Here is a 12,424-nt window from a genome sequence, read left to right on the forward strand (position 1 = left end):
ATAGGCCTGTGTTTAGAGCACAAAAGGTTCCTGGGTGGGACCAATCTTATTACTTTCCTTTAGCGCTGTCCCCTGACTTGATAATTGCCAACACCACATCAGCTGCCTTGCCATCTCTGATATTGTACATCTTATTGTTGTACATAACTCGAAGGGTAGCGAGGAACTTAAGTTGTGCAGACACTCTTAGCCCCTTGAATTCCTCCAAACACCGCCTTAGCTCCCACTGTTTGTTGAGAGTAATCTTAGACCAGGCTGACCTGATCTCAAACGAGAAATCCTGTGTTTTAATCGCTTTCAACTTTAGTGCCTTGGATAGAACTTTTTCCTTCAGCCCGTATATTAAAAAGTTAATCAGAATTTTTCGGGACTTACTAATATTTGAATTTGTCTGAAAAGGGTCCCTGTGAATCCTTTGAATATCTCTTATAATCGCTTCTTCACTCTCTTCCAACGAGAGCGTAGACTTAATAAGAGAGACCACAAATGCTTTCAAATTTCCTCCTTCCGCCCCTTCCGGAACATGTAGCACACTCAAGTTTTTTCTCCTTGAGCTGTTCTCCAGCAGTTCAAATATACTCTGTAATACATGTTCAGAATCTTTCAACACCTGAATTTCGGCTTTATTTATCCCCAGTTCAACTTTCATGGCTCCCACCTCTTCCAGAGCCTGAGTTCTCAATGTCAAGAGATCAAGCATCTTCTCCAATGCCTCACATGCTTCTCTTATTTCTCCCTGATTTTTTTGGGAAGTTGAAAAGCCTTTTATAATTTCTTTATATAGGGAGAGAATCATCGTCTCTACTGAAAAGTCATGACAAAGGTCAGCCTGAGGGTCCCTCATGAAACAACCCAAAGTTTGATCGGAAGTAAGATCTTCTGGTATCCTCGGACCTGAACTGTGCGGGGGGAGCATTCATAGTCCTGGGTTAACTCCTCGTCGACCCTTGGACTAACCTGGCTTGCCTGAAGGTGGCCTCCAGACCTCAAATCACCTATCGCACTCAGCTCCTCCACAACTGAAGGATCTTGGGCACAATTTTCCTGCTGCATTTCCGCCTCCCTAGATGGTAAGTCCACTATCACCGGCTTGATTTTAAAATAGGATCTCAGTGAGGGAGTAATTTTAGTTATATTTTTAATACCTGGGTTCTGTATCTGCCTTCTGGCTCCGTATCCCAATACACTAGTAGGCGTGCCTTCAGTTCCAGAGCTCAAATTATAAGTAAACTCCTCACTCTGCCTTAAAACACCAGGTTTAATAATAACAGAAGCCCCATCCAAATGAGAGTAGTCACTAACTCTCCTACTTGGTCATGCTTTTCTCTCCTGATAGCCTGAGCCCGGTCACCCCCTTCATGAATACTTAACAAATTCCTTGTTCCCTCAGGTGCTTTAATCCCTTTCAAAGTCGTCTTCCCCCTCCTTACCGTTGTTTTGGCAGCCTCTATACTTGTCTAGCCTTTGCTTGTGCTGGCTCTGCCTTCACGGAGAGGAGCCTGCCCCCACAGCCCTACGTGATCATCGTAGCTCTAGGGCAGCTCTGTCCCAGCATGTAAAACCAAAAGTACTGCTTTTCTTGTCTGAGACACCCGGGAGCACCTCCAAGCTTCCTGTGTATCGCGCCGGCACATAGACGTGAGCAGGAATCCTCTCTCCGCCCCGCCCGGGAAATCTCTGCGCTCAGCTCGCTGAAGCGATGCTGCAACCCACCATGTTGTCCCCAGTACCTCAAGTTCTTGCAAAACACACAAACCCTTTATATTTCTGCAACCATAAAAGGTTGAGCAGATGCAATGGTATATTGCTTTTGTAAATCAGCCATTGTCACAAAAAGTTACTATTGAAAATGTCACAAATGGATGTTTTTTCCTACTAATTTTCAATATTTTTTTTATTTCAACACTTAATTTGTTTGGAAACACTATGAAGACTCAACACAAATGACCCTTTGCTGAATTTAAAATGTTGTCTAGTTTTCCAAAATGTATAGCTTTCCAGGATCACCCATGGGTTTCACACCCACGTCTTGCACAAAATGGAAGAAGGTTAAAAGCGAAAAAATTGGCTATCTCCCAGTAAAATGCCAAAACTATGGTAAATAATTGTGGTTTTATGAATGAAATCTGCCTGTTTCTAAAAGCTCAAAAGATGGCGATTTTAGCACAGAAAACCTTTCGTTGATGCCATTTTCAGGAGGAAAAAAAAGAGTCTTCAGCAGCACTTTTTCATGTTTTTTTTTTTTTTTTTATGAATCTTTTGCTATATTTTGCCTAATTTCTCTGTCCCCTTCAGGGGAATCCCCAAACCCTGGGTACCTTTAGAACCCCAGGATATTGGAAAAAAGGACGTAAAGTAAGTTGACGTTGATAGCCTATGTGGAAAAATAATTATGGAGACCTAAGGACAAACTATTCCAAATAACCAACAAAAGCGTATGCATAGGGTGGGGGATGATCTATCAGAGAAAGGATTAAAAAAATTTAATTGATATGGCTTACATTCTAAATTGTACTGCTCCTACGGTCAAACTCAAAGAAGGTACATAGCACTGAAATGCTTTATTTGTAAGGACAAGCAATCGTATGTAAACAAAATAACACAAATATTGGAGCCTCTTCAACAATTTAGCATCTCTCATACACACATAGTATTCCTAGTAGCTTATTTTCAGTAGAGTTAGGTGGACCTGAATAAAGAGGGTATATTTCTCAGTTTATATGATGCACTCACTTGGTGTTTTAATTGTTTGGTTTAAGCAAACCTTTAGATTATATCTTGATCAAACAGTACACACAGTATCCGAGTGCTAAAAACACATAGCTGGAATATATTGTAATGAATGGTGTACAGATTAAGTCCACGTACGTTTGAATCTGTTACTTTTATCTGACTTGCAATTAAACAAGCTCTAATAAAGGATGTACAGATTATGTCCAGGTAAATTTCAAACTCTTACTGAAGTGTGACATACATTGACAAGCAAGCCCTATCTTGCTTTAGGGTTAAGCTCTAAATTAGGTTAAACAACTCAATAGACCCATCACATTACATGTCCTATAATCACTATTGCAGAGATAAGAAAGAGAGCGTCTCTTCATTAACTCTAAACAAAGCTTGCCAACATAAAAGCCCTTACTCACCAAGGGTTCCTCTATCATATTGTAGGATTCGCAAACATCCTTTGCATAAAATGTATTCCCCTGCAACTCATTTTTATGTTCTTTTTTTTTATATTTGAAGAAACCACAGCTATTCAGTTGTTTGCAATATTGCATTAAATGCCACCTTCAAAAGGAAAGGAATATCAGTTTACAACGGAAAATCCCAAAACATTCCGTCTATACATACAAGTTCTCCTAATTTTCGGAATTGCACCAGCCCACACTTAAATGAACCTGGCACTATATTCAAATACATTCAAAACAATCTGTGCTTGTGTACAAAATTATCCAAGAGATTCAAAAGCTTCCTAAATGAACCTGTCTTATGAAGTAACCCCTTTCAGGTTCTTTCACGTTCAGCATTTTTTATTTTGCATTGGTCAAATGTTGGTATTTGTGGCGGGGGAGGGAAACCTGGGCTGGACACGGGCCTAGAGTAGGCCGTGTGTCAGGAGTGCCTGCTTGGATTAGCCCCGAGTGGCTAGTGCCCTTTTATTTAAATCCTCGGGCCACGCCTGGCCCTCGGGGTGAGTGCAAGAATACAATGTAGTTTCACTCCCTACACATTTACTTCACACATGTTGGGGTGGGCTTTTCTGTTGATTGCTTATACGGGGAACACTTTGTTCGCATCCTCATCACCCCAGCGATTGTCTGCTGCATCAATCATCTGCTTCTCTCCTTTTGCTCTATGTTCAAGCGACAACTGCTGAACATTCGCACTCTTCTTTCTTTTTGGGGTTGGGGTATTCCCTGTTTTGGAGGTTAGGCAGACCTTCGCGAAAAGTTTGGGCCAACCACACTTCAGGCTCTTCTTCCCTTGCGCCGGACATCCTCGAGGAGGGTATTGCATCAGACCACAGCTGCACGACATGTTGGCGTTCCTCTTAGTTGCTGTACCTTCATTGGGCCTTGCCGGTCACCTGTAGAGCCTGGACTTGTTCTTCCTTGATCTTGACCTCGCCAGACAATGTTGGGGCTGATGCTTTTTGTGCTAGGGCAGATTCCATCTCTCACACCTCATACGACCGGGCCAGAATTAGTATGTTATCAAGCGGGATGCTGGGCTACCACTAGATGAGGTTTCTGAAATGGGAGGACCTGCATTCCTGCATCTGCTGTGCTCTGAGCTCGTCCTACTGGTCTATTCCGGCGCACACGCTTGCTAACTTGTGCAGCTGCGCAAAAAAAGTAGTCACAAATTCTCCTTCTGCCTCAAGGGCTCCTCTAAATTTGAACCTTTCAAAGTCTGTGTTAAAACAAGCCGGTGACTGAAATGTGGCAAGGCAGTGACCTAAGCATGTGCTTTATTCTGCTGTTGCGCTGGGGGTGGGGTCTTCTCCTTGCTGCAGCGCTGATATGATACTGTTTTGCAGTGTTGCATGTGCTTATGCTTTATGAGCTTCTCAGTGTGGAACTTGTTGCACTCACTTATGCTTGTTGCTTTCTTTCAGTTGGTGACACCTCAGGGTGTCTGTATCACCTCTTAGCACGCTTGCACTGTTAATAGTTTGTCTTCTTTGGCCTTTTTACTTGACTACTGGGCCTGTCTTTTCATTGACATGGCCTACTTGACCATCCCAGTGGTGCCTGAGCTCCCTACCCTGTTTTTTTTATATATATATATATATATATATATATATATATTGTGTTTGAGTTCTTTTTCTGGTTGGTAAACCACTCATGTCAAGTACTGCAGCTGGCCAGTCAGTCCCTGTGCTGTCCTGCACCTTCGTAGGGGCTTCTTTCTTTCTTTGCCGTGAGAGGCCTCCTGCATGCTCCTTTCAGCTGCACGGGTGTCACATCCATGTGCTATTCACTCCAATCACGGCCTCCACAAACAGCTGCTGCTGAAGCCGCTCTGTATGTGCTTCCTGCGACGAACCTACGCTCCCCATGGGTGTCTTGATCTCAGACTCAAAAAGCTGAGGCCCGTGCTTACTGCTGGGCGGGGTCGTGCAGCGCTCTGACAACACTGCTCCCGGCTTTCATTGAGCCATAACCCTGACACAGCTGCACCTCATCTGACTCAGAGGTGTCAGTGATGGAAGTAGGCACTCTCCTCTACATCTTCCAAATGCTTCCATGCATTAACAACATGAAGAACAGACCTAACCCTATGAGGCTCACCACAGTAGGTGATAGCTCCAAGAGGTCATCTCGGCAGTTGGTGGATCAAGTAAATCATTGTTTGAGGGAGTTGGAATGTTAAGGGAATGCCAGGAATCAAGACTTCTGGAGAGAGTGGAACAATTTCGGGAGGGGGAAATGAGTATGCATGCTGGGGCCTAAGGCCGTTTAGAGTCAAATTTGGCTAGGTTTGTGAGGGCATGGAGAAAATTGCATATCAGTAGGTTGCCAGGAGGTATATCCGTAGGCCCCTTACATAGGCCTGCACCCACTGCATTACTTCTGTACAACATTTGCAGGGTCAATGGGGGAGTTGCTGATTTCCATCTCATCGCAATCAATCATTTAGCCCAGAGCAGCGTAGGGTCTGTGAAGCGAGCTGTGGCTTTTTTATGCTTGGGCTGGGGGTATAGGCCAGTATGCAGTGTTGTGGCATTGTGAGCTGTTTCCATATCATGGTGCTCAAAATTTTAGTTAATATCAACTAGTTCCAATAAGGGTGTAGTGATCTGCCGGCCCAGAACATATGTAGCGTGTTGTCAGAAACTGATCCGTATTGGGGCAGGTACCTGCTTTCAACAGGTAGATGTGGAGACATTGGGGGGTTAAATATACCTAGGCAGGATATACAACTGTATATATTTAAAGCAGGTGTTTCTGGTTTTTTTTTGTGAGTATATTCTAGTACTTAAGCCAGTCTGAGTCATATGCCTGTCCCAGAGTCTTCCCATTTTTGACAATTGCCCTGCCATGGACAGCAGGAGTGTTATCCAGAAAGCAATCTAGGATCTCGGAGACCTTTGCACCACTAAGGCCTCCCAGAGGGTAGGCAGTAGGGACCCCAGGACCCTTATGTTTTGGAACATATGCAAAAGACGTTGTGTAAGGGAGGTCTCAAAGGTGGTGTGAAATTTAAGCAGAAAGCCAGTCACTCCCAGGGGAGCAGTCTCACAGGTGGTACTAGATCGCTTCCTTAATGTCATGCTCAATGAAGGGGACATCCAGGATTTTTTGTGGTCTCTCTGGACTTGTGGTAACCTCAGTTCTGCCACAGCCTCTTATCCTGTAAGGTGAGTCACAGGTGTGCCTCTCTCATTTAATATGGCATAGTATGCATGGAAAACTATGTTAGTGCCCATTTGTGAAATATGTTGTGTTCCCTCCCGGTCTTGAATGGTGATGAATATGGTCTCAGAGTGATCAGTGGGGCAAGTCTGTCAGTCTCAGGTTGGGTGCAGGCCATGTGTACTGTCCAGTCTAGACATCGCAGATGCTCCAATGCTCCATCAGCATGGTATGGAGGTCTCTCTCTCTGGCTACGTTGTTCTGAAGCACCGTGTCTATTATTGCCCTAGTCTCCAGGACCCCCCCCCCCCGGGCCCTCGTTAAATCGTGGGGGTTGTCTGTCTAAGGTTTGTCAGAACCCAATGAATGTGTTTATGCAGACTCCCCGTAGAACAAACTTAAAGGCCTCCCACTCCACCAGAGGGGAAGAGATAGTGCTGTTGTTATCAAAGTCGTTTGTGATCATCTTCTGGATAGGGGCGCTCTCCTCCAGCCAGAGTGGCTGCAGCCACTATGTGGGAATTGGGATGGGTATTCTTCCCCTGCTGAGGTCAACCTGAAGTGGGTTGTGGCCAGAGAAGGTCTTGCCTAAGTAGGATGAGCACGTGGCAGAAATTAACTGATCAGGAGAGCATACTATAAGGTCCAGGTGTGAGTGCAGGTCTTCAGACTTGGGACATAGAGAATAATAAGTGTTCTTTGTAATGGGGATGGAGGGCTTGCCATAGGTCTGTTAGGGACCAATGTTGTAGCCATATAGCTAGGGCCTAAGCATTACGGGCGATTGGTGTTCCTATGAGAAGGGGGGTAGGGAAGACCTGTCCAGGGTGGCATTTAGGACACAGATAAAGCCCCCCCCCCCCTCCCCCCCCCCAACCAACAGCCACTTTTTGGTGGATCATTGCGATACTTTAGAATAGAAGGAACTAAGGTTGGTCAAAGCTTTGAGTATCCAGGCTTCCTAACAATATGATCTACCCATCTAATCATCCACAACAACCATTGAGGACAGTCGGGGAGTACTCTGCAAATAAAAGTAGTCCCTGGGCAAATCCAAATTGCCACTCTTCTGGAAAATGAAGAGTTTGCGATGTGAAATAATTGCCCTCCCAATCTCCAGTGACGGCGATCACCCTCTCATCTGTCAAGGTGGGTCTCCTTGAAGAAGAAATGGTAGGCCCCTGAGCATTTGAGCTGGGAGCAGATCTTGTAGCGTTTAGTGGCTATCAAGACAGCCACCTATGACAACAAGAACTGTAGATCAAGGGAGTGGATTAGTTCTATGGGTGGACTCATGAGCCATGTGAGAACTACACTCAAGTTCCACACACGGGCTTAAGGTATTTTGAAGTGTACGACTGATTAATGCCCTCCAAGAAGGCTTTAACAAAAAGCATTTTGAAACATCTTTTGTGTTTAAATCTCTTTCTGATACAGATTCTGGGAGGAAGATAGATAGTCCAATTGTTTGATTATTGTGAAAAGGTGATATTCCTTCAGGAATCTTGGTTTGATTCTAAAACCACTGTGTCCCTGCTTACCTGAAAGTGTGAGGTTTATGAACATTCTAGGACCTTAGAACGCAAATCGCAAGTTTGAGCTGTTTGGTGTCTGAGTGTGTGAGCAGACCCTGGTGCAGTGAGAGGGTCTGGAATCAGTATGAGTTTCTCATGTGGGCTGACTGCCATTTCCAGCTGCATGGGCTGTGCCTAATGGCACAGACCTTGCCAAGCCAAGGTCTGTGCCACTAGGATAAGTGTTATGGACACCCACACTTGCTTAATTTTCTACACCAAATATGGAATAGGTGGAAAAGCTTAAGCAAATATCCCTCACCAGTTCATCCATAGTGCATTGTCTGTAGGTCTGGTTACCTGGAGGCAACGTTTTAGCATTTTGCATTTTCAAGAGTGGATAACAGGTGAATGGCGTGAGTGCCCCACAGCTGAAAGTACCTTTGGAGGACTTGTGGGATCTGTTTCCATTCATGTGCTTGATGATGCACCCTGCTCAGCAGATCCACAATGTTGCCCCCCAGCAAATGCTCTGCTAGCAAGTGACTTGTTATGAATAGCTCAATGCCAAGTCTTGTGTGCAGACAGCTGGGTGAGAGGGTGCCTACCTGTTTCTGAATGTAGTACCTGGCCACCATATTGTCTCTCTTTATGAAGATTGCCTTGTCCAGGATGAGCTTGAAGAAAACTGTTAGGGCTAGACCTGGGGTATCCTATCTTTTGATCAAAAAGAGCTACTTTTGTTCAGTGAAAATCATCCTGAGCTAATACTCGTGTTAGTGTTGTCATAGTAACCATATCAGACAAGATTACATTAGAGGGCATTCCATGCTTAACAGACAGCAATGATCATCTAAGTGCAGGGTTGCCAACAGTAATGTTAAAAAGGCTTTCACAATTTGAAATTCTTCTACAGGGGGAACACAAAGCAGCCATGGCTGTAATGCCACTGGCATCACATTAATAACCTTAGTAACTAGCCTCCAAAGTTGGATGGTCCATCGATCAAATATCAGCTTTAATTATGGTTAGGAAATTACGAGTTCTAAAAAAAATAGCCCCATTTAGTTTCGAAAACATGTTTCTATTTGATAAACATATACTAAATCAACCAAACAAAACATTCTAATTTAATAGGCTTGTCTGCACAGAAGAGATCTACTTATGGGAGGGCCACCAGTAGCTCATGAGCTACTTGCTGGAAAAGTATGAGCTAGAAGGATGTCCAAAAGCTCCATGTATTGATATGACACACCTAGCTTTGCGCAGTCAATGTGTCTTCAACTGTCATGTGGTGGAAGTGAGCTTCCCACTCTGGGATCGTGGTGTGTGGTTATGGTCTCCTGCAGAAGAGGGTCAAAGACAGGCCTGCGTAGCAACATGTTTTTACTTCTTTCTCTATATGAAAGTAAGCGGACTTTTGTCCTTTACGGACACTAGATCCTCCCAGTTACCTTCTGCTTGTGACCATTACCTTGTGAGGCACTCCAAAAGGGGGCACATGCGCGGCCTTGAATGTTGCCCTATGGCAAAGCATGAAGCTATCATTCCCAACAATTTCTTTACTCTCCTTATAGTAAGAGGACGCCCTGACTGAAAAAGCAGCAGCAGGTTTTGGAATGTCATAGCTCTCACTTAGTTGGGGTGTGCTTTCCTGGTGACACTGTTTAGGATATACCCTAAAAAGAGCATTGATGGTGAATTTCATTTTGTCTAGTAAGGACACAACTATTTAAGTGTATGCAAGGCATTGTTGTATGTTGCTGCTCTTGCTAGCTAATCTAGATAAGGAAAGATACATGTGCGGCTACCAAAACTAGATACTTTGTGAACAGCGTTGGGGCTGTTGTAACCCCAAAGGGCATACCTCAACTGGTAGTGTTGTTCACTTACCACAAAGTAGTGGTGGGCAGGATCAATGGGGATGTGGGCATAGGGGTCTTAAGTCCTGCACCATCAATGAAGTCCCTTGTCAGAGCAGTATGATGGTGTCATGCAAGGTGGTCTTGTGAAAGTGCTCTGACAGGATGTGCTGAGTTCAATAACACCTTTGGCTAAGAGTGTCAGCCTTCCTCCTTGAGAAGCCGAAAATACTCTTGGTTGAGAACATGGCATCAAGGCGGAATGATTAGTGGTATGGAACCCTAGCAGTATACCTGCTGCACTACTGAGAACACCCATAAGTCAGGAGGTTATTCTGTCTCACTGGTGGGAGAAAAAAACCTCATGCTTTCTACGTTACATGTTGTATGATCCGAGTGGAGGAGTGGCAAGAGATTGGAAGAGGAGTCAGTGCTTTGATACTGATCATCACTGGTTGGAGTGGACAAACCTCTTGCCCCCGCCAGTTGCCACTGTAATCACTTCATGTGAAGGCCTTGGACTTTTTGATTTCCTCCACAATCTAACTGACTTCAGGGCCGAAGCATTGCATCTCATCTAAGTACACATTAATAGGATCGTTGCACCTCAGTCTGAAAACCGGAGAACTGGTGCCAAATGCAGTGATGTAGGAGGATGATAGAATTAATACCTTTGGAGGCAGTGCCGCTGGACTCAAAGAAGCATTAGATATGACCCTGCCCTCAGGCACCAGCTATTCTCTTTTCCTCTGTGCCTCAGGTCTGGTTCTTCCAAGTGAGATTTGTCATGGCAGGAAATTATGCCTATGGACTTTGGAACGTGCTATGCTGTGGCAGCCCCCACAAGTTTGCCAACAGCAGCAATCAGCTTACTTTCTTTGCAGGGCGAAGGTGGATCACCCTGTGCCTGTGGAGCGGAACGTTTGTGTGCCATGTGTACCACCAAAAAGTTGAATGGAACTGGACTTCTGATGTAGAATGCATCATTTTCAACATTTAAAACTTAAAACGTTTCTCCACCCTTTTGGTGACGACCCTGGTCTTTACTGGTTCATGTAAATGCTCAGTAGTAGTTTTCATCAGGTCCTTGAACATAGATAATATAGAAGTACTATACTGATCTTCTGGTCTGGAACAGGATCTCTACTGGCTCAAAGTGTACCTTCTTTAAGGTTTACTTACATTTTTTAGTGACATGGAAGGGTGTGTGGGGGCTCAGGATGAGAAGGCTTGTTAAGAATCTTTCCCACAGAGGGATGGATGTAGATTTTATTTTGTCTCCTGTCAATGACTTCATGGTGTTCAGGCTAGACAGGCCTGCTTCTTCCTACTCAGTACCAAACAGATCCTGTGGCACAAATATGTCAGGCGTCTTGGGGACGGTTTGATGTTGCATTTTATGATGCACCAAATTCTTCTCTTCGGTGCCGGAGGATTTTCTTACAATGAAAGCCCAACAGGCAACACAGGAATCCTTGTGTTCTGGTGACAAGTTACATGTCCTGTGTTGGCCTAACCAGGAGTACTTGGTGCTGCATCTAAACTGTAAATGAATAATCCCATAATAACCCCACGCAGTCATTATCCACAATACAACCAGAAAAACTTTAAAGTCCCATTGATACCAGTTGCTGAAGTGGGTTAAGCACAGTGTGTCGAAAAGTAACGGGTACTGGTGCTCCAATTGGGTGCTAGATAGGCAGTAACTGTTTTCGAAGTCACAGAGTCTGAAGAATTGAAGGCAGGTCCTGTAAAATCCAGTGAAGAACTCACTGGCACTCTAACATCCAATCTTGATGGCAGTAGAAAAGATTCTGAGGGGGGACTGTTTGTTCTGTTGCATTGTGGATGAAGGGAAGACTCGGACCAGGTTTTGTGACTCAAAATTTCTTCAAAGAAAAACACGGATGATTAAAAGGTTGATGCCACTTTGTGGAGCAAATGAGAAAACTACTTTCTGAGAAGTGAACAGTGAGGACCTCAAGATCTTTAGCCAATACAAATGAAGACTATTTATTAGACCTGTCATCCTTGGCAGGGTTTCCGCTGATGTTTTGTCTTCACACCTCCTGCTTTGCTGAACTCTTTTTTGCTGTCTTTAGGACTCTGGACATTTTAGCATTGCTAACCAATGGAAAAGTGCATGTGACCTCTCCTTAAAGTCTGGTAACATTATCCTATCCACAACTGGCATATTTAATTTACTAATAAGTCCCTAGTAACTGCACTACATGTGCCCAGGGCCTTTAAGTTAAATGCCATGAGTGGGCCTGCAGCACTAATTGTGCCACCCACTTAAGTAGCCATTTAAAAATGTCTTGGGCATGCCGTTGCAGAACCTGTTTGTGCTGTTTTAAACTACCATGTCGACTTGGCAAGTTAACCCTCGGGCCAGAACCGAACTTTCCTTTTTAATACAGATAAGTCACCTCTAAGGTAGGCTCTAGACAGGTTAAGGGCAGAGTAAAGGTATTGAAAAAGTAGGACATGTACTTTCAAGTTTCAAATGCCCTAGTACGGAAAAACTCTTAAATTAGTTTTTCACTATTACAAGGCCTATCACTCCCATAGGATAACATTGAGATTACCTTATTACATTTAATAAAATAAATGTAATTTCCAGTTGGGTAGAGATGGGACTCCCGAGTTTGGTGTCTCTGGATTCACAATTTAAAATCACAACCCATCG

This window comes from Pleurodeles waltl, chromosome 10 (assembly GCF_031143425.1).
Source record: "Pleurodeles waltl isolate 20211129_DDA chromosome 10, aPleWal1.hap1.20221129, whole genome shotgun sequence".
Classification (NCBI taxonomy): Eukaryota; Metazoa; Chordata; class Amphibia; order Caudata; family Salamandridae; genus Pleurodeles; species Pleurodeles waltl.